This window comes from Alnus glutinosa, chromosome 1 (assembly GCF_958979055.1).
Source record: "Alnus glutinosa chromosome 1, dhAlnGlut1.1, whole genome shotgun sequence".
Classification (NCBI taxonomy): Eukaryota; Viridiplantae; Streptophyta; class Magnoliopsida; order Fagales; family Betulaceae; genus Alnus; species Alnus glutinosa.
This window is the reverse complement of record NC_084886.1, coordinates 26196405-26219839: the sequence shown is the minus strand read 5'-3', so window position 1 is coordinate 26219839 and position 23435 is coordinate 26196405. Positions and strand designations below refer to the sequence as shown.

The window sequence follows — 23435 nt, the reverse complement described above, 5'->3', positions numbered from 1 at the left end:
GCAATGCACCCCTCAGGAGCCGCTTTGTTGCGCACATTCGACTTGAAACCCCCAAGACTACTGGTGCACACACAAACATTAAGGACTTGCCCCCGTTTAATGCCACGAGTTACATGAAAATATATATATATATATATATATTCTGTTGTATTTTACCTCTCTGCCGGGTACATCCACCTATATTGAACGGGTCCGCCGAGTCTACATTCACGCACAAGATGCACGACCAAGTGGACCATGCTAGTAAAAAACCCAGGAGGAAATACCTGTTCCAGCTTGCACAGTGTGATACAGACGTCACCCTGCAGTCGGTCCATCTCAGCTTGGGTTAGCTTGGTTGAGCATATGCCTCTGAAAAATGCTGACATCTCAACGATAGGTCTGACCACTTTGTCTGGCAATGACTGACGCAATGCAATTGGTAGAAGCTGCTGCATCAGTATGTGGCTGTCATGACTTTTTAACCCTGAAATTGTACGGTCCTTCATCCGAACACACCGTGAAATGTTCGACGCATATCCGTCTGGAACTCTCACATTTCGAAGCACCTTTAAAAAGCTTTCTTTATCCTCCCTGGACATCATGTGACAAGCCGCGGGTATATATGTTTTACCATTTGTGGCGGTGAACGGATGCAATTTAGGTCTCAACCCCATCTCCTGCAAATCCAGCCGAGCTGCCAAGTTGTCCTTCGTTTTCCCTTTGATGTCCAAAATAGTGCCAAGTATATTGTCAATGACATTTTTCTCTATGTGCATGACATCAAGATTGTGCCGAATCAAATTGTCCTTCCAGTACGGCAATCTGAAGAAAATACTTTTCTTCTTCCATACAACATCATCAGCACCCCGTGCACCCGTCTTCCGCTTCTTCCGTCTCGTCTTACCCGCATTCTCATTCCCAAATGCAACTCCGTCCAACTGTTGGAGGATCTCGTCCCCGCAAGGCACATCAGGAGCACATTCTAACTCCTCAGTCCCATCAAACGTTCTTCTGTTCAGCCGCCACAGATGTTCGGTTGGCAAGTACCTCCTGTGTCCCATGTAACAAAATTTACAACCGTTCTTCAGATGTTTAGAACGTGTCGAATGCATGCAACAAGGACATGCCTTCACACCTTTGTTAGGCCAACCGGATAAATCTGCATACGCCAGGAAGTCGTTTATTGTCCACATCAACTGAGCACGCATATTGAAATTCTCCATCTTCGCAGCATCTAGTGTTCGTACCCCTACATCCCACAGCTCCAACAGCTCATCAATCAGTGGCTGAAGGTAGACGTCGATATCCATACCAGGTGAGCTCGGTCCGGGGATAACCAGTGACAGGATGAACGACGTCTGTTTCATGCACATCCAAGGAGGCAAATTGTACGGTACAAGTAATACGGGCCATGTGCTGTGGGATGTACTCATGTTCCCAAATGGATTGAATCCGTCTGCTGTCAGTCCAAGCCGCACGTTCCTACTATCGGCCATAAAATCCGGATGTAGAGAGTCGAACGATCTCCATGCCTCACCGTCCGCGGGGTGCCTCAATACGCCGTCCCTAGTGCGGCCTTCTGCATGCCACCTCATATTGTGCGCCGTGTGCTCTGACATGAATAACCTCTGTAACCGTGGGATGAGTGGAAACCATCTCAACACCTTCACTGGATGTTTTTTCCTCGACGATATTACCTCACCATCCTGATCGAAATGTATATGAGCCATCCACTTAGATTCTCCACATACGGTGCAGGTATCTAGATCTTTATTGTCTTTCCAGAATAGCATACAGTCATTACGGCACGCCGGAATCTTCTCATACCCGAGACCCATGGAACTGAGGAATTTCTTCGCCTCGTACGTATTAACCGGCAATGCCTCATCGCAAGGAGGCAATAACTGACTGACAAGCTCAAGAATATCAGAAAAAATCTTGTTACTAATACCTCCAATGCACTTCAAGTTGTAGAAATGTACAGTAGCACTCAATTTACTGTGCTTTGTACCGGGGTGAAGTGGCTTGTCGGCAGTCTTCAACAACTCAAGGTACTTCAATGTGTCCCTTGCAGAGGTTCCTTCATTTACTTCTCCGGGCTGACCAACATGATCGGTGTCACCTACTTCGTGCACGCCGAAGGCGTCACGCAACATGGCGTGCATGTCACCACCTTGTTCCAGGTCTCCGCCTTGTTCTGTGACTTCTACATGTTCAATGCCACATGCAGCCGTATCTGTGACACTGGGATGGTCGTGACCCCGAACAGGACCAGCAGGGTTTAGGGTTGTCTCACCGTGCATATACTAGAAACCGTATCCCGTGGACATTCCCTTCCCCCCTGTCAGGTGGGCAAGAACGTAATCTGGGGGGTGCCGCTGGTTATTCCGGCAGTACTTACATGGGCAGTAAATTTTGCCATCAGCAGACCTACAGTTACGAACGGCAAATGCCACGAACGCTCTACACCCGTCGTTATACTGTGTCGTACCTCTAGGTGCTGACATCCACGACTTGTCCATATTCCTCTGTACGCGAGTTAACAGTCTGAAACGAAATATGTTATTTGATTACAGCATATAAATTGCTTGATTGTTTACTGTTTGTTTTAAACAGTTAACTCAAAGTATCATTTTTTCATACTTTTTTTAGGAGTTAGGGTTTTTTCTTTTTAGGTTTTAAGGTTAGGGTTTAGGTTTTTAAGGGTTTAGTTTTTAGGGTTAGGGTTTAGGGTTTAGGTTTTAATATTTGTAGGGTTTAGGGTTTTTTAGGGTGTAGGGTTTTAGGGTTTAGGGTTTAACTAAAATAAAATAGTAATAAAAAAAGGGTTAAATATATTTTAGCCCCCCAAACTACCACCCTTTCTCCCGATGGCCCCCTAAACTACCAATGCTTAGATTTTGGCCCCCCAAACTACCACTTTTTGATTTTTTGGCCCCATCCGTCTATTTATGCCGTTAATTCTAATAAAAATTGGCCAAAAACCCGAAAATACCCCTCCCTTAACAGTAAGAATTTCAAAGTGTAGGAGGGGTGTTTTCGAAATTATGTTTAGAATTGACGGCATAAATGGACGGATGGGGCCAAAAATTCAGAAAGTGGTAGTTTGGGGGGCCAGAATCTAAGCATTGGTAGTTTGGGGGGCCATCCGGAGAAAGGGTGGTAGTTTGGGGGGCTAAAATATATTTTTCCCTAAAAAAAAATAAAAAACAAAAAAAAAACTCGATCTTTTTCTTTTATATTTTTTAATATTCTTCTTTCTTTTTTTACGGTTTAGGGTTTTGTTTTTGTTTTTTTTAGGGTTTAGGGTTTTAGGTTTTTACGTTTTACTTTGTAGGGTTAGGGTTTGGGTTTACCTCACCATAAAAAAGTAATTAAAAAAAAAAAAAAGATCTCTCCCATTTTTAATTTTTTTTTTTTTTGCTATTCTTTATTCTTTATTTATGGTTTAGAGTTTTAAGGTTTCTTTTTTTAGGGTTTAGGGTTTAGGTTTTTAGGGTTCTAGTTTTTAGGGTTTGGGTTTTAAGGGTTTAGTTTTTAAGGTTAGGGTTTAGGGTTTAGGTTTTAGGGTTTTAAAGTTAGGGTTTAGGTTTTTAGGGTTTAGTTTTTACGGTTTAGTTTTTAGGGTTAGGGTATTAAGGTTAGAATTTAGGGTTTAGGGTTTAGGTTTTAGGGTTTTAAGGTTAGGATTTAGGTTTTTAGGGTTTAGTTTTTAAGGTTAGGGTTTTAAGGTTAGGGTTTATGGTTTTAGGGTTAGGGTTTTAAGGTTAGGGTTTAGGGTTTTAGGGTTAGGGTTTTAAGGTTAGGGTTTAGGGTTTTAGGGTTAGGGTTTTAAGGTTAGGGTTTAGGGTTTAGGGTTTAGTTTTTAGGGTTAGGGTTTTAAGGTTAGGGTTTAGGGTTTTAGGGTTAGGGTTTTAAGGTTTAGGGTTTAGGGTTTAGGGTTTAGTTTTTAGGGTTAGAGTTTTAAGGTTAGGGTTTAGGGTTTTAGGGTTAGGGTTTTAAGGTTAGGGTTTAGGGTTTAGGGTTTAGTTTTTAGGGTTAGGGTTTTAAGGTTAGGGTTTAGGGTTTTAGGGTTAGGGTTTTAAGGTTAGGGTTTAGGGTATAGGGTTTAGTTTTTAGGGTTTAGGGTTTAGGGTTTTAAGGTTAGGGTTTAGGGTTTAGGGTTTAGTTTTTAGGGTTAGGGTTTTAAGGTTAGGGTTTAGGGTTTTAGGGTTAGGGTTTTAAGGTTAGGGTTTAGGGTTTAGGGTTTAGGGTTTAGGTTTTAGGGTTTTAAAGTTAGGGTTTAGTTTTTACGGTTTAGTTTTTAGGGTTACGGTATTAAGGTTAGAATTTAGGGTTTAGGGTTTAGGTTTTAGGGTTTTAAGGTTAGGATTTAGTTTTTTAGGGTTTAGTTTTTAGGGTTAGGGTTTTAAGGTTAGGATTTAGGGTTTTAGGGTTAGGGTTTTAAGGTTAGGGTTTAGGGTTTAGGGTTTAGTTTTTAGGGTTAGGGTTTTAAGGTTAGGGTTTAGGGTTTTAGGGTTAGGGTTTTAAGGTTAGGGTTTAGGGTTTAGGGTTTAGTTTTTAGGGTTTAGGGTTTAGGGTTTAGGGTTTAGGGTTTAGGGTTTAGGGTTTTAAGGCTAGGGTTTAGGGTTTAGGGTTTAGTTTTTAGGGTTAGGGTTTTAAGGTTAGGGTTTAGGGTTTTAGGGTTAGGGTTTTAAGGTTAGGGTTTAGGTTTTAGGGTTTTAAAGTTAGGGTTTAGGTTTTTAGGGTTTAGTTTTTACGGTTTAGTTTTTAGGGTTAGGGTATTAAGGTTAGAATTTAGGGTTTAGGGTTTAAGTTTTAGGGTTTTAAGGTTAGGATTTAGGGTTTTAGGGTTAGGGTTTTAAGGTTAGGGTTTAGGGTTTAGGGTTTAGTTTTTAGGGTTAGTGTTTTAAGGTTAGGGTTTAGGGTTTTAGGGTTAAGGTTTTAAGGTTAGGGTTTAGGGTTTAGGGTTTAGGTTTTAGGGTTTTAAAGTTAGGGTTTAGTTTTTTAGGGTTTAGTTTTTACGGTTTACTTTTTAGGGTTAGGGTATTAAGGTTAGAATTTAGGGTTTAGGGTTTAGGTTTTAGGGTTTTAAGGTTAGGATTTAGGTTTTTAGGGTTTAGTTTTTAGGGTTAGGGTTTTAAGGTTAGGGTTTAGGGTTTTAGGGTTAGGGTTTTAAGGTTAGGGTTTAGGGTTTAGGGTTTAGTTTTTAGGGTTAGGGTTTTAAGGTTAGGGTTTAGGGTTTTAGGGTTACGGTTTTAAGGTTAGGGTTTAGGTTTTAGGGCTTTAAAGTTAGGGTTTAGGTTTTTAGGGTTTAGTTTTTACGGTTTAGTTTTTAGGGTTAGGGTTTTAAGGTTAGGGTTTAGGGTTTCAGGGTTAGGGTTTTAAGGTTAGGGTTTAGGGTTTAGGGTTTAGTTTTTAGGGTTAGGGTTTTAAGGTTAGGGTTTAGGGTTTTAGGGTTAGGGTTTTAAGGTTAGGGTTTAGGGTTTAGGGTTTTGGTTTTAGGGTTTTAAAGTTAGGGTTTAGGTTTTTAGGGTTTAGTTTTTACGGTTTACTTTTTAGGGTTAGGGTATTAAGGTTGGAATTTAGGGTTTAGGGTTTAGGTTTTAGGGTTTTAAGGTTAGGATTTAGGTTTTTAGGGTTTAGTTTTTAGGGTTAGGGTTTTAAGGTTAGGGTTTAGGGTTTTAGGGTTAGGGTTTTAAGGTTAGGGTTTAGGGTTTAGGGTTTAGTTTTTATGGTTCTAAAGTTAGGGTTTAGGTTTTTAGGGTTTAGTTTTTACGGTTTAGTTTTTTGGGTTAGGGTATTAAGGTTAGAATTTAGGGTTTAGGGTTTAGGTTTTAGGGTTTTAAGGTTAGGATTTAGGTTTTTGGGGTTTAGTTTTTAGGGTTAGGGTTTAGGGTTAAACTAAAATAAAAAAGTAATAAAAAAATTTCACTCTTTTGTAGGGTTTAGGGTTTTTAGGGTGAACGGTAATTTGGGCTAGGGTTTAGGGTTTATGGTTTTTGCTTGTTTTTTAGAGTATAAAGCTTAGGGGTTTGGTTTTGAGATTTGATCATAGGGATTTTTATATTGGTTTTGATTTAGGATTTAGGGTTTATTGTTTACACCTTTGTTATAAATTGAATAATAAAAAAAATTATTATAAATGGTAGACGGTGGCCAAATTTAATTTTCTGTATCTATCCAATAATCGTTAGATACGATCATTTTATTATGAAATGATGGCGAGTTTACTTTGAAATGGTTTTTTTTTTTTTTTGTTTGTAAAAAAATTACCTGAAAATGAACTATTAAACTTTTTTTCTTTGTTCTTAAAAAACCCAAAAATTGTTTTTTGTAGTACCGCATATTTATTTATATTTTATTGGTTTTGATCATTGATTTTATGATGAAGTTAATAAAATAATTGCCACAAATAATAATCCACACACCAATTCGTAGTACAGTAAAACATATTACAAAAAGAAAAAAAATACCACAACTGTACAAATATTTTTCATGCATAACGACCAACCACATCAAAACACATAAAATTACACAACAATAGATATTCAAACCCAACAAAATTAACAGCATTGCATAGACCATTATTAATTGCTAAATCCACAATTATTATATGAAACTATTAAAAAAATTAGAAACAGATTTTAAACAAATTAATTTAAATGCACCAAGTTTATTATAGCCAAAAATAAAGAAAAAAAATTAATGCTAAAATTACCCACAAATATTTTTTTTTTGAGTGATTTGTATGCTCCTTTGCCAAAATGTACCTGCATTAAAACATATTAATCCCAAAATAATACCCCAAAACAAGTCCCAAAGAGACACCGGGAGAGGTTTCAGAGAGAGAGAGAGATGTAGAGAGAGATAGAGTCAGAGAGATGGGTGTAGAGAGAGAGAGGTCCGGACCTAGGGTTAGGGTTTAGTCTGTGGTTCGGTTAGAGAGAGAGAGAGAGAGAGAGAGAGAGAGAGAGAGAGAGAGAGAGCTAGAGAGAGAGAAAGCTAGAGAGAGACAGAGAGAGAGACAGAGAGAGAGAGGGAGATGTAGAGAGAGATAGGTCCGGACCTAGGGTTAGGGTTCCTGGTTCGGTTAGAGAGAGAGAGAGAGCTAGAGAGAGAGACAGAGATAAAGAGAGAGAGAGATAGAGAGAGAGAGAGAGAGAGAGAGAGCATGCACCTATTTGGCCAACACGCGTGGTGCAGTGACGGCCGGAGAGGGACCTGGCCGGAAAAGACACCGGATCCTGGTGGTCGGTGGTCGGTGGATGGAGAGGGAGAGAGAGAGAGAGAGAGCTGAGTGAGCGAGAGAGAGCTGAGGGAGAGAGGGAGAAATGTGCTAAGAACGAGGGTAGCTTCCTGTGGAAGCTACCCTGTTTTTTTTTTTTTTTAATTAATTAAAATTTAGGCCAGGTGGCGCGCGGGAATTGTCCCGCGCAGGTCACCTGGCCAAAAATTGGCCGCGTGGCGTAATGCCACCCGGCCAATTAGAGACGTGTATAATAATACACGTCTCTATCTGTTTTTATTTTTTTTTTTTTTTTTTTTTTGAAAAACGAAAAATTATATTTATATATATATATATATATATATATATATATATATATTTGTATTTGTAAACACAAACACAAACACAAACCCTAATCCGACCCTAAGTGTAAGTAATATATATAGTGTTAAGGTTTACGTAAACTCTAACCCATAAAACTAAACCCTAAACGATAACCCTAAAACTAATTCCTAAACCCTAAGTCTGTGTTAAGTTTCATGTATATATATATAGGTCCTATATATATATAGGGTTAGGGTTTTATTAGATTAGTATTCCATTAACGTAAATCCTAATTAGAGTTAGGGTTTACTTATAAGTATACCATATATATTTAAAGTACTCAACACGTAAAACGTAAATATACTATAAACATATTGCACGTAGCCCATAACCCCTAACCCTATGTCTATATACTATATATAGTCATAAACCCTAACCCTAAGTGTATGTACTTTGTTATGTTGCATTTTTTTTTTTTGTTCCTCGCCGTATAATTATGCATATATATATAGCACAAATTTGGGTTAATTATGCATTTAGTACTCTATATAAACATAAACCTTAACACTAAGTGTATATACAACGTTATTATATATATTTATAAACCCTAACCCTAAGTGTATATATATACTATATATATATAGCTATACACAGTATAGCTATATAAGTATACTCTATATATATATATATATATATATATATATATATATAGCCATAAACACCAATGTTAGGATATATACAAGTAACTATAAAGGTATATAGTTTCGGCACGCCGTTTACATGCATGCATGCATGCATATATTATATATATGTATATACATAATATGACAAGATAGTTTTGAAATACAAATACAAATACAAATACAAACACATGCAACCCTAAGTGTATGTACTGTACAAATTGTTAAACCCTAAGTGTATGTACTGTACAAATTGCTAAACCCTAAGCCATAAAACTAAACCGTAAACTATTAATTAAAACTAAATCCTAACCCTAAGTATATATATATATATATATATACTATACTAAACCCTGACCATAAAATTGAACCTTAAAACCCATAATCTTAACCCTAATCTTAAGTGTATGTACCATATATATGTAAGCCATAAACCCTAACCTTAACCCTAATATTAAGTGTATGTACTATATGTATAAGCCGTAAACCCTAACCTTAACCCTAATATTAAGTGTATGTACTATTTGTATAAGTCATAAACCCTAACCCTAAATATATATACTATATATATAGTGATAAACCCTAACTCTAGGATCAAATGATAGTTCGACCAAGTTTTGAACATTGAACTGGATCAAATGATAGAGGCATGCAATTTTATACTTGTGTAAGGTATGCTATAATGATCGGGACCACAAGACGAACACATTCAGATGGATGTTCTACGAACCCTAACCCTGAGAGTATGTACTACACATACAATAAATTAAGTCCTAACGCATAAACCATATTCAAGAAACTCAACTTGCATGTAAACCCTAAAACATAACTATAAGTACAATACATACTAAATATAGCACAAATTTATTGTTGGGGTATATCATAAGAATTTTTAATATAAATAAATTCAAAAAAATTTAAATACAAGTACTGTACAAAACTAATTAGTTTATAAACTCTAATTTGGTATAGGGTACATAGTAATATTATCATGTACATACTATTTGTTTTTTTTTTTTTTTTTTTTTTAAAAAAAAGGAATTCCAAAAATATTTTTTTGGAAAACACCAGTTAGCCACGTGTATTAAATTACACGTGTCCGCCATCTAGCAGCGTGTAATTTATACACGCGGCCAATTGGCAGCGTGTAACAATTACACGCGGCCAGATGGCAGCGTGTATAAATAATTGGCCGCGTGTATAAATTACACGCTGCCAATTGTTTCTACGCCACATATGGCCACGTGGCCAGAGGCACACGCTGCCATCTGGCCGCGTGTCTACAGTACCGGTTACTGTAGACACGCGGCGATTTACAGTGTTTTTTGTAGTGATGGGAGGGATTGAGGGGAGGGATTGTGGTTTCTTGCAGGAGATCCCGCTGTTGAAGGATTTGAGGGGAGTCATTTGGTTTTTGTGGCTGCTGGAGCAGACCCATTTGATGTAATCACAAATGCAGTGAAGTAAGTTTTAAGTTTTATCCACCTTTATAAATTGGTAATACCAATATCCCTCAATTTCTGTTCATTGTTTTAAATTCCATGTCTTAAGTTATCCTTGAAGAGACATGTACACATTTCATTTCCTTTATTTTGGAATTTAGAAGAAACATTATTTTTTAGTGTTTTTCCTTGAAGAACCACTTATAGATTTAAGTACTGTCACATACCATGTGAATTAGATCACTCGCGTACATGTACTATACTAGATCTTATCCTTTTAGACTTTTTGAATCTGTCCAACAGTCCAGGTTTTACTGCAGAATTTTAACTTAGATGAGCGAAATGCTCTTTCTTTACACATATCTGAACTTTAGAATACATCCATTTATGTACAGGAGTGTTGAGAAACAATTACAGACATTTTCTCATTGTGAGAGAAAGGAACGTATAAAGTATCCTCTGGCTGGAGTTCTAATTTCATTTCTAACTTTATACATTTTCATATCTAACTTCATAAGTTCTAATTTCTTTATATTATATGCTTCAGATGCCAGACATGTTGAACTGGTTTGGCTGGTGTACATGGGATGCTTTCTTTACTGATGTCACTTCAGAGGGCGTAAAGCAAGGTTTAGAGAGGTATTGATTTTCTCATCATGGGTAGTAGTTTAAGTAACATGGATGGCATCATAGAAAGATACTAACAAGTAAAACTATTGCAGCTTAGAGAAGGGTGGAATTCCTCCAAAATTTGTTATAATTGATGATGGATGGCAATCAGTTAGCATAGATCCCACTGGCACTGAATCCAAAGCTGATAACTCAGCCAAGTGAGTGCTTTATGCAAAAGACTTTTCTTTCTTTTGTGCGGCCTATTCCTTTTTTTGGCTAACAATATATCATTTTTACTGTCTTCCTGTCGTTCAGCTTTCAAACAGGTTGACAAATATCAAAGAGAACCACAAATTTCAGAAAGATGGCAAAGAGGTTCACGGAGTAGAGGATCCAACATTGGGACTTCTCCACATTGTTGGTGACATAAAGGACAAACATGATTTAAAGTGATTCTCTTATTTAGATTTTCATATCTTTTTTCTTTTTTTGAAGAAAGAGTACTGCTTTCATTAAAATAAACCAAAGACCTAAAGGTCCAATTACATTGTTAAGGAATACCATGACTCCCTAAACATAAAATCAGAACTAATTTTTGATTTGGGAGCAAACTACCTAAAAAACACCCAAAGATTACAAGAACCAACATTGGAAGCCACCCTAACCAAATAAGTACCACTACTAAAAAAAGATGGCTGATCTACGCTATTAAGCGAAAAAAAAACTCCAATAAAATCCAAGCATCTAACAGGCAGCTTGCAAATCTAACTAAAGAACACAGCATTCGACAAAACAACACCCCTACAAAACGAAGGTGGCCAGAAAAACTGCAACTAAGAAAACCAAAAACAAAACAACAGAAAAAAAAAAAAAAAAAAAAACACCACCCAAACAAAGCCTCGGTGAGGGAAGGGAAGGGAGGAGCCTCCAGCAGGAAAACACCCGATCCTCCGAGAACCGCCGTTCGACATGGAAGTGGAAGCCGGCAGAGTGGCGCGTGGCCATCACGCGCCAGGGAGATCCCTGACACGTGCATGCCACGCGCCGATGTGGAGGGGGCGGTGGGGGACACGCCGAACATCGGAGGACTTGGAGGACGCCGGTGAACCCAATGGTGAGGCCGGTATTGAGCTGTTGTTAAACCTGGTGTTACCGAAATGGAACACTATGAGTCTAAATTGGCCTACCCTGTTTCATCTCCCAGGGTTGTATCAAATGAGGCATGTGATAATTTAAAAAGCATTTCAGCAAATGGGCTTAGCCTTGTGAACCCTAAAAAAGTTTTGAATTTCTATAATGAACTCCACTCATATCTGGCATCAGCTGGTATTGGTGGTGTTAAAGTTGATGTTCAGAACATCCTCGAAACTCTTTATTTATTTCAAAAATTTAATATATACTCGTTCAATAATTTGGATATTTAATCTATTCTATGTATATATATCACTTACATTATAATGTTAACAATTATAATGATACATAACACCGGGAATCAAGTACGTGCATTGCACGTGCCATCCAAGTAGTAATTTACAAAAGTGAAAATAAGGGAAATTTTTCTGGCTACTTCGAGATGTATATATATATATACCTTTGCGGATGACTGCAATTTTTTTGTATCTGCCCTTTGCACTGCATTATTTCTTTTGCTACGCCACACGCACCAATAAATTTTTGCCCTGAATAACAGGGGTTAACGGATTTTTAATATCCCAATTTTAGTCTGTGCACAAGACTTTGATTAATATATTTTAAAATGATTTTTGATTCTGAGATTCTTTCGAAGCTCCTCCATCAAAGACAAACTTAAAAGACAAAAAAAGGGGGGGCTAAATTAATTTTGATTTCTGAAACAAAAGTTTGTGTAAGAGATTCTTGTGAACTTGTTTAATTAATAATGCATTTAAAAATGTGTGTGCATGGGTGATTGAGAAATGTTATAGTTCATTTTAGTTTCTTTTTTAAGTCCCTCTATGTTAATATGACACTCTAATTAAAAATTACAACTTGATCAAGTGTTTTTGCATTAATGTTGGTGTTGGGTGCTAACCAACACCATACGGCCTACCTACCTCATGGAAACAAATTTATGATATGACAATTGACAAGCTTTTGTTCTAATATTTTTCTTACTGCCCATCAACCTCTAATAAAATATTTGCAATTCTTAGTGGGATATGATGGGGCTGATACAAAAGCTTAAGGTAGAAGAGGCCATGGCCTTAACCTCTGCTCATGATTGTACTCAACCCTTCTTTAACTTGTTCAATATATACTTTCATCTCGTGATTCTACCTCATCTACCATATTATTTCCATGACATCATCAAAGTATATATGGAAGGCCACAAGGAAGAAACATCCGATGAGATTTTCTCTATCTTTCTTGAATAAATACAAAATGAGTAGTATAATAACTAGCTTCCCCATTTGCATGGTGTTTTCGTGCGTTGAAACTTTTGGATTGTCAACATGTTAAAGGAAAAGTTATGTCAATTAGCTAGCATGTGAAATATGTAAGTGAGAAATTAAGAAAGAGCTGGTCCCTCTCATGAGTCTCATGTGAATATATATAAAAAAGAAATGACTTGGGTAAAAGTACTTAAAAGACTTTAGGGACCATCCACCTAACTTACCATTCAAAGTTGAATATGTACCTGAATTTTTCATTAAGTGATATCTTTTTTTACGTTGGATATATACATAATGAAGAGATGAATCCCGATAACAAATTAGCAATGTTTTGCAGTTTCCATTCAAGTTAAGAGAAACTGCTAATGGAAGGGGCAGCTGAAAGTGTCTAATAATTTGAAAGGATTGTCACCTGGTAGAATTATTGCAAATGGGGGAGGAAACTGGAAAGTGTAGGTTTTTTCTTTTCGGCCGGATAGATTTTCAACTTTGGCCCCATTTGAAAATCTCCCTCCCCTCTCTTTAGAAATTTTTTTTTGAATGATTGAAAATTATGATTGATATGATATAAAGTTGAAATAATTTATATGGAAAAGTGAAAAATAAAAAAATAAAATAAAAAAATTGTATTGTAATGAGTTTTTTATTTAAAAAGTAATAAAAAAATATTGATGTAATATAAAAAGTGAAGAAAAAAAAATGTTTTAAAGTTAATGTGATATAAGCCAACTACTTTTTTAAAAAAAATATTCTTGTTAATGCATTTTGGTAATGCTAACGAGAGATAGAAAAGCCGCAAGTAACGATACTTGTTAATGCATTTTGGTAATGCTTTTTGTATTTTTGTTTGAAATTGTGTTTTGAGATGATATAAACGTGAAAACAACTTTCTTTCTTTTCTTTTTCTTTTTAAAGTGTTTTTGTGTTTGAATTATCTGTTAATAAAAATGAAAATGAAAGATAATAAACAAAATTTTTAACAAACCCATTTTTTCATTGTCTTATCCCTCCCCCTTGTCAGTGGGGTTTTTTATTATTATTATTATTATTATTATTTTAAAAATATATATTTTAAAATGTTAGTGATAGAATTTGGAATTGTCCGATACTTTTGAGTAGTTCCTAATATTATAAAAATAAAAAAAAAAATAATAAAAAAAATAAAAAAAAAAAATTGTTATTTTAAAGGTCTCCACAAAATAATAAAAACCAATATATATATATATATTACCATATAAATTAACCAAAAAATTAAAGTTGAGGTTCTTCCTGGAGTGTTTAATCGTCTTTACCATGGTCATGGCCACTGAATGATCAAGTGCCAAACCTGCTATTATAAATATATTTATATATATATATATATATACTATTCCTTTTTCCAAAAGAATCTCCAAAGAGAAACAAATTCCAACAATATATGTTTCCACCCCGGCCAATTACTAGGAGTACTCTTTATTATTATTATTATTATTATTATTATTAATTTTTACCTGTCTTAGCATACAAACGCTATACTATTTTTGGATACAGGCTTTTGGTGTTAGTCGATCTCTTTCCCATGCCACTAGCTTTATCGAAATCCAACGGCTCTTTTCTCCTGGCCGGCATGATTGATCATTGCACCATCTTTTTTACAAACACAAGTGCCATTGGTTTTTCTCATTATTGTTTTATTAATGAAATGGAAAATTTTCCACGTGTTGGAACAGGAGTGATCCCGAGGGTGATTCAATATGTTTTGGTTCTCAAAGTAGGGAATTATTACAAGTATGAAAATATTGATCATTACTTTCTCCAATTCTATTAAACATATTGGGGTCATGGAAATTGGGTGACCCATGTTTTGAATATATATATATAAGATTTACACGAGTTCTTATTGCCCTCTATGTAGTGTAATTAAGCTAAAGTAATGAGGTCATAGCATGAAGGTTGTCAAAACAGTTTTCGGTACAGTGGGGTACGTCATTATTGGTGCTTACTTCAATCGCTGCAAAACAATAAAGGTAAACAAATGAGTTTGTTGGGAGTGCTGACTGAATTCTATTCCGATGTTTAAATTAGCATGTATCTTGAGAATTAAAATATAACAATGAGATAGGATTCTTCAAATAAATTTCGTCCCTTTTATAGTTCAATCTCCACTCCGAACCCATTTGCATATAATCATATGACATAACATTCCAAATTAAATCAGGAGTTTTAGTGCATGGGCTGATAATTAATTAATTAATTAGGTCAATCTCATGTGGAGACTCTATCTCCTCCACATGATCTCGATCTCGTGGCGTGGAATTTGAATATTAATTCCAAATCAAACGCCTGAAAAGTATTAGAATATATAGATATATTGATCCGGGCAAGGGCAGCCTTGTGCCATCATGCATATGTGCACTTTCCCTGGCCTCCTCCAGTTGTTTACCTCGTGGTTAATTGCTTAATTAATATTACAATTACAATATTTTTCTAACAATTAATGCTCATTCTCCTTAATTCCTACCGGCTCTTCCTTCTCATTGTCTTAAAATCAATTTTGGTGTAACAATTACCACTAATTAATTTTCTATGATGGCAGCTGTTTGTAGAGACTCCAACGCGCCACTGCAAGAATTTTGGTGACAGCAATTTCTAGTCAGCACTAATATAGTCACTTAACGGTGACAACATTTTTTTGGTTGTCGTTGGTAATTAATGTTAAAAATTTTGATATTACCGACGACTACATCGTTGTTGTTGATACACTAGCGGGAATATTTTTTTTTTTTTCGGTGCTTTGGGGTTGCGAAAATCTTAGATAGGTGATTGTTATAAATTAATTTAGTAAAATAACATATGTCCTAACAATTTCTTAATAATTACTTCATCAAAAAGCTCTTCCTTTTTTTTTTTTTTTACTTTTCTATATTTGTTATTTTATTAAATTAATATATAGGTAATTATCACAAATTAATTTGTGTCTTCTCATTAATTAATAATTTTCATCTTCTATAGTCGGTTGGCCCATTAAATATATATATATATATTAAGAAGAGACAATTAGATTTCAAAGTTTAGTTGTCAAATGAAATGACAGCACACATTTTGAAAAAATGATAAGCATCACATGGAGACAAGTGGTGAAAAGTCAATTGTCATGATAAAATGTTTTGTCTTGACATGATAAATTACATTAAATGACCACCTCTATTTTCTTGTCCTTTAATATACGTCACACACAAAACAAAAAGAGAAGCGGATTGAGAAAATGTCGAATATGAGTAAATTATTTAATTAAATGCTGATTTGTGAAAAGACTATGCAATACTGAAAAAGTTGCGCATTTAAAGATGAGTAATATTACATGTCACCCCATGTTTCTCTTGTGTTCTTTCACATAATGAGTCACACCTCAATGTGTCTTGAAGTTGTGCACTAATTGTGTACTAGTTGTATTTTTATCATTTCCCTCTTTTTCTTTTTCTTTTTTTATCAGAAGATAGAAAAAGTATGACAAAAGAAAAAGGACAAAGCCTATCTTGTTTGCTTCCTTCGCGTCTGGCAAAATAGTTGAATCTTTTTTCGCGTCTACTGAGAGAGTTGGTCCACTGCATTTTGTTTTTCGAACAAGATAGCATGTGCTACCATATATTACTAAACGCCTCAAGGGCGAGTACAAGGATAGAGGTACAAGACCCCCCTAAACCTTAAGTCAGAAACAAGTCTGACTTAAAGCAGTTGTCTAAATACAATCCACAAATATTACAAGGACACCAAATAAATCACCTCTTTACAGTTAAAAGCCCATACAATCAATATAAGAGGACTGGCCTAGTCTACCCCAGACACCAAATAGGCCCATAAACATTTGTGCATTACAAATAGACAAACTGTGATCCACAGTAGACACATAGGAATGTACAAAGAAAACAGAGAAAACTCAAAGCAGCTGCCGGCAGTGAGACAGTGGCGGATTCCGCCGGAGACAGCGGCGCGTGGAGGACAAGAACAGTCACCGGTACCACCCAGCAGAGGATCGACCACCGTAGACCCCATCCAACACCGTGCACGGCCAGAAAAGGCGAAGCATGGCCAACATGCGCGCCGAGGAGCAACAGGCTCTCTGGCGCGTGCCGGCCACGTGCCGGGAACCGATTACCGAAGAGGCCTGAGCTTTCGGCGGCTGGAGCAGACGACGACGGTGAACGCGGCTGGGGGGCGCGTGTCTTGGAATAAGCACCGGAGGTGTGTAGATGTGGCTCCAAAGTTGAAGAAGAAATTTTGAACAAAACCGGCCAAAACCTTCGTTAAAGACACGAAACCCACCACACTCCCAAGCTAGAACACCTACATATGAGCCTTCCTGCTAAGAACAAAATAAAGAAAAGAAAAAACATAGAAACAAGCCACCATAGCCTAACAAGGCTAGGGGAACAACAGCTCCACAGCCATAATGGCTGGGAGAATGCTAGCCTCCACTGAGAAAAACTCAGGAGGAAACAAAACCTTAGTCCAAGAGGACTAAGGGGCAAGACCAAAGCCGGGGGGAAGGAGGCTGGCCTCCCTCCCCCAGCAACGACGAGTTCTCTCTGTTGTCTGCAAGTTAAGAGACAGAGAGAGGAGTAGTTGGTCCACTGCATTAATTTGACATATTGGAGTCAATAAAATTATAACATGAGACTGAAAGGGACCAGCTTTTTCTCAATTTCTCACTTATTTTACATGCTAATTGACATAACTTTTCCTTTAATATGTTCACAATCCAAAAGTTTCAACGCACAAAAACATCATGCAAATGGAAAAGCTAGTTATTGTATATACTGCTCACTTTTGTATTTATTCAAGAAAGAGAAAGAGACAATCTCATTGGATGTTTCTTTTTTGTCGCCTTCCATGCTTTCATGTCATGGAAGAAAGCTTCCTAAAATGGAAATAAGAAGCTGGGTGAGGTTGAGCAACCCAGAAGGCCCAGAATCAAGAGATGACTTTTTAAATCGAGTCTTTTCCATTTTTTTTAATTTTTTAAATAAATCATGATTTTATTGTGTCATACTTGACAGCTATTTAGCTGTACACACATCTCCAAAGTGATTGATCCAAAGTAAATCTAGAGTGATGGCAAAGATAGAGTGCTAGGTGTTCACGAGAAAAGAAATGCAGAAAAGTAAAAAGAAAGAAGGAAGATCTTTTTGAAGAAGCAATTGTTAAAAAATTGTTAGGGCATGTGTTATTTTATTAAATTAATTTATAGGTAATTATCACAACTTAATTTTGTGGCTTCTCATTAATTAGATAATTTTCATCTTTTATACTCGGTTGGCCCATTAATTAACAACATTTTTTCTTATTATTATTTTTTTAAGAAAAGACAATTAATTGAATTTCAAAATTCTTTTGGTAAATAAAATGACAAAATACATTTTAAAAAACTAATGAGTATCACTTGAAAACGAGTTGAATTGATGAAAAGTCAATTGCCATGATAAAATATTTTGTCTTGACTCTCTCTATTTAGCTGTTCTTTTCTTGTCCTTTTGTTAGAACAGTTTCTGATATGGTAGTTGACAAACCAGAAGAGCCTATCTTCGTTATCCTGCAAATAAAACAAACTACGTCGGGGAGAATCCGACAATCCCACTCCGATGCCTTTGTCAGTTTTTATCTTAAGTGTATATCTGTAGCGCCCCAGATTTTAAGACATAATTTATAATGGTTTAAATTAATTTTAAAACACTTTTAATAAGGCAAAAGAATAACTATGATTATTTATGAAAATAAATAATGTATTTCTGTTTTTAGAAACGTTTATAGTTACAATTTGATAAAAACTCAAAACAGACCTTAAACTTTGGAATAACGGAAACAGGGTCAAACGAACTCCATTTTGGTTGATTCAAAAACTGAGACACTCGTTTTGAAGTCCTCTAGGTCCCCTCCAAATTTCATGATGTTTGGACATCGTTAAGGCCATGAAAACATCCGTTAAAAATACGACCCCTGTTCTGGACGGAAATTCACATTATTCATTAATGGGCCATCTTTGGACTTAACCCAACCCATTCCAATTGCTATCCACAAACCCAACCCATCTATCACATGTTATCTTCCTATGATCATGATGATTACATGAGTCATCACCCAACTCAACATGTGAAAGACCTATTTTTATACCTTAAAGAAATGCCATAAATTAATGTGTGTTAGATGATTAAATATGTTAGTGGAGGATATAATGATTCAACACCTAGTGCAACATTTCACTACATTTATTCCCTCCCCCTCTTATGATGAAAGAATAAAGGATGTCTAGAATAGAATCTAGAGTAATCATAAAATGAAAGTAGTCTAAACAATATCTTGGTTTAACTTGTCAAAGTAAACCAGAAACTTTGATTGACCAAAACTAAGTCATAACGAACTCGGATTGAGTTGAACCAAAAAGAGAAAGTGTTCGTCTTGACGTCATCTATCTACCCTCAAAATTTCACAGTGATCGGATTAGATTTGTCCATCAAAACGTTGCTTGGAGTAAGCTGGCCTCTATATGGACGAAAATTCATATATAGCATTATTTAATACTTCCTTTGATTTGGACAACTCATCACCCACTTCCTCTAATGTGTGCACTCATCACCACAAGTGTTGCCCACATCCCACATCTAGAATGCACCACCTTAGTGATGATGAAACCCATGTGCCTTGGAAATAAGGCTAAGATGCACCAATTCCTATCCATTGGATCAAAATGTGTCTACTTGATCCTAACCATTCATTCTCTTATAAATAGAACCAAGGTGGAAGATGCAATGCCCATTAAGCTTCACTCACACACACACCTAAGGCCAAGAGAGAAAATTGTGGGATTTGTGTAGTCTTGTGTTGTTCAAGGCTTGAAGTGTATGCTAGGAAGTATTTTGGGTAAGCTTCTAATCATTAGTTTCATTAATTTGATGATATAGGTTATGATTTCATTACTTGTTATTTGAATTGTTTAAAGACCCAATAAGCTTAAGAGATAAAAAGAAAGTAATATAAACTACTTTTATATTTCATTGTCCTCATGACTTCATGAGTTGATCGTATTTATATTTCCTTTTTACATTTCATCGTCCTCATGACTTCATGAGTTGATCGCATTTATATTGCCTTTTATATTTCATTGTCCTCATGACTTCATGAGTTGATCGTATTTATATTTCCTTTTTACATTTCATTGTCCTCATGACTTCATGAGTTGATCGTATTTATATTTACTTTTATATTTCATTGTCCTCATGACTTTCATGAGTTGATCGTATTTATATTTCCTTTTATATTTCATTGTCCTCATGACTTTCATGAGTTGATCGTATTTATATTTCCTTTTTACATTACATTGTCCTCATGATTCTCATGAGTTGATCGTATTTATTTCCTTATTGTCCTTATGATATATTTTAATCCTTCAAGTTCATATTTGGTAGCATTGGTTATATAGCCTCGTCACCAAATCATGAACCAAGGTTTTAAGATTTATTATGAGTGATCGTCTCAAACGTAATGAAGTGATGAATAATAAATATAAAAAGATGAGGGTCTATAAACAATGATTTGTTTGATAGATGATTGATAAATATATTATTGCATGGATGGATTTATAAGCAGAAAAGAAGTTTAAAGGAACTACACGAAGAAGAAGGTGAGTATTTCTTACTCACTGAGAGTGATGTAGAGATTTTCCATAACGTTATAATTTCTGCTTTATTTAATTGGATGCGCATGTGAAATTTGTATATTTTGTTATTTTAATTAATGAATTTAATTATAAAAGAGTAGGGAGTTACGTCTGCCTACGGAACAGGGAGTGACGTCTGCCTGTGCCAAAAAGATAATAAATTGTTAGAGGAGTGACGTCTCCTTAGAACTCGCTAAACGGGGGGTTACGTCTCCTATAACTCGATAAGCGGGAATTACGTTTCCTATAATACGCTATACAGGAATTACGTTTCCTAGACTTTATTAAATGGAATTACGTTTCCTTGAATCTATATGTCAGAGTTACGTCTCTAAAGATTGAACGCAAGAAGCTCATGATTTACTTTTATAATAAGACTGTGCATATAAAACTGTCATTTTATTATGTCATTGCATTATGATATATATTTCTAATAAATCAGTACTTATAAAATTATTGAAAACAGTGGACTCACTAGGTATTTTTGGTATTATTATTTCTCTCTGTATTATATATTAATACAGGTTACGAAGGCAAGGAGTATCAGGGTTGTCCAGACCTTTAGGCGATCTTGATAACAGTATCTGAGGCTAGGATGCCTCTCATTTTGTGGACTACTATGTCTAGTCCATTATTATTATTTTATTCGGTGAACAATATTTATATTTTGTTTGTAGTTTTCTGTGTTTATAACATTTTATGTTGACAAGATTGCCAAATTTCTATGTATTATTTTGTGTCATTACGGACACCTGTTTCCTTGTATTTGTTATAAGAATCTTTAATAATGAATGTCTAGAAGTATTTCAGTCAGCTCTAATGTGTTATGCTATCAATTCCTAAGTCTTTAGAAGAACAAAAATATATTCCGCTGCGAGAGTTATCTCTGATGTAGTAACGTCACGTGGGAACCGGAGGTTTCTGCTTACGAATTTGCTGGCTCAAATTCGGGGCGTTACAATATCACCCTTGTATCACAATGAGCAATCTAAATTACCTGTTCAGTAGTGAGGTATTTATACATGTCATGTTGCGAGCGATCTGGTTCTTTCATTGGACCACGTGTCAAGTTTGGAGCACTTGTCGACCGCTCAAATTGTGGGATTAAGGCACACGCTTTACGATCGTGGCCAGGTTGGTCTTCAACTGTCTGGAGATCGTGGAGAGTAGTGCTTCACGACCACTTCTGGAATCGATTCTCAACCGCCCTCACGATCGTGGCCAAGTCGGTCCTCAACTGCTCTTAGATCGTGGGGACGCCTTCCTAAGTAGTAGCGATCGTGTAGGTAGTGGGCTTTCTTCCCTGGTTGGTACGAGGTCGGTAATTTACCGTCCTTGACCTTAACGTGGCACCGGTAAATTACCGACTTTAAGTACGCATTCTCGGAAATTAGCCGAGAATGATTCTGATGGGCTGTGATTCTGGCCCATTGGGCAGGATCAGGATTATCTCCCAACATCCTTCAATATACACGTCATACACAAAACATAAACGGAAACAAAAAAAAAAAAAGGCTGAATGTGAATAAATTATTTAATTAATGAAAAGCTGATTTTACTTGTCTTTCTTTTTTTTTCGTTTTTTTTTTTTTTTTTTTTTGAAGAATGATTTTACTTGTCTTAAACTTTGAAGAAAATATATAATAAAGAAATAAATGGCTCAGTATGGAATGGACCATGCAGCAATAAACTGATTTCGGGACCCACAAAAGAGCCAGATCTAAGGATGATTTGCATATACTTATACTTAAGGGTTGCTATTGATGCACAATCTTTAGTACGATTAGTGCACAACTTCAAAGTACATTAAAGTGGGATTCACACATAAATTTTATTTTATTGTGCTTTAGAGTTGTATACTAATTGTACTAAAGTTATCTTTTTAACATTTTCCTATAGTCAATTAGCTTCGGTGACTTTCTTCTTGATTGAAGAGACAATACTATGTAAAAAAAAAAAAAAAAAAGTACATACCGACCGGATGTGTTATTTTTTCATGATTTTGATCAAAGAGTTTATAACTGGTAAAATAATTAAGTATAATAATGTACTTTTTTTTTTTCTTTTTTCAAATCCTTGTATACCTTTTATTCTTTTAAGTATTATGATCTTGACTATTTGATCGGCCTAAAGAAATACTTTTGAACTTTAAACTATTCCAGTTGATCACAAAATAGGGGGCCACATGGTCCCCACCACCATGCGTACCACAAATGCAGACGCTCTTATATATATACATTGATCTAGGCAGGGCGACTTTGTGGGTTGAAGGTTCTTGATTACGTTTTCGTGAAATATTCTACAATTTTTTTCCTTTTTTTTTTGGTGACGCTCCTGATTTTTTTATTCGGTAATTCTTCACATCCTTCATTTGAATCATTTCAATGCTTTTTTCTTTTTCTTTTTGTTACATGTGTATACAATAAAATATTAAATCTCTTAGAATATAGTAGTCATTACTTAGTGCTGAAATGAAGGAAAAAAGAAAATGATAGTTGTTTTTTTTAGTATTATATGCAATATATAATAGAATTCTTAACATTCAAACTTTTTTCTGTTAAATTTCTTTATATTGTTGGGTAAAATCTTTTACTACTTACAAATCATTGTTTAATTATCAGAAAATAAAATATTGAATCGAGAGTAAAGTTTTTGACTTTCAACCATAAAAAAAAAAATTAAAATAAAATTAAAATAAAATAAAAAATTAAAATAAAATAAAAAAAATAATAAAAAAAAATAAACTTTTTTTTTCTTGGTGTGTGACGCGTATAATTATGATATGATGTTCATCATAATTTTCTTTTACAAATTCTTATTATGTGTTATTTTGTTACCATCACAACACGATACAAATCTCTTCGAATATATTAGTAACTGATTAGTGTTGAAATAAAAGAAAAAAATAAATGATAGTTGTTTTTTTGATTATATGAAATAGAGAATACAGTTCTTGTTAGAACAGTTTTCAGTCCGGTGACGTGTAAATCTTTGATTTGCCGTGTTCTTCGTAATCTGCAAGGAAGAACAAACAATGCGTCAGAGGGGGGGTCTCCCGACGTCCCC

The 23435-nt window shown here is 35.5% G+C and overlaps 2 long non-coding RNA genes across 2 annotated transcripts; both read left to right on the top strand.

The window, feature by feature from the left end:
• The first annotated feature begins 9562 nt into the window (after window positions 1-9562).
• On the top strand, window positions 9563-10523 carry LOC133863152 (uncharacterized). Its single transcript, XR_009899370.1, has 3 exons — window positions 9563-9677; window positions 10204-10295; window positions 10379-10523. It is a non-coding gene; the product is annotated as an uncharacterized LOC133863152 (long non-coding RNA).
• An 8708-nt stretch (window positions 10524-19231) lies between these two features.
• LOC133863039 (uncharacterized) lies at window positions 19232-21122 on the top strand. Its single transcript, XR_009899357.1, has 3 exons — window positions 19232-19573; window positions 20300-20333; window positions 20894-21122. It is a non-coding gene; the product is annotated as an uncharacterized LOC133863039 (long non-coding RNA).
• Window positions 21123-23435: the final 2313 nt, after the last annotated feature.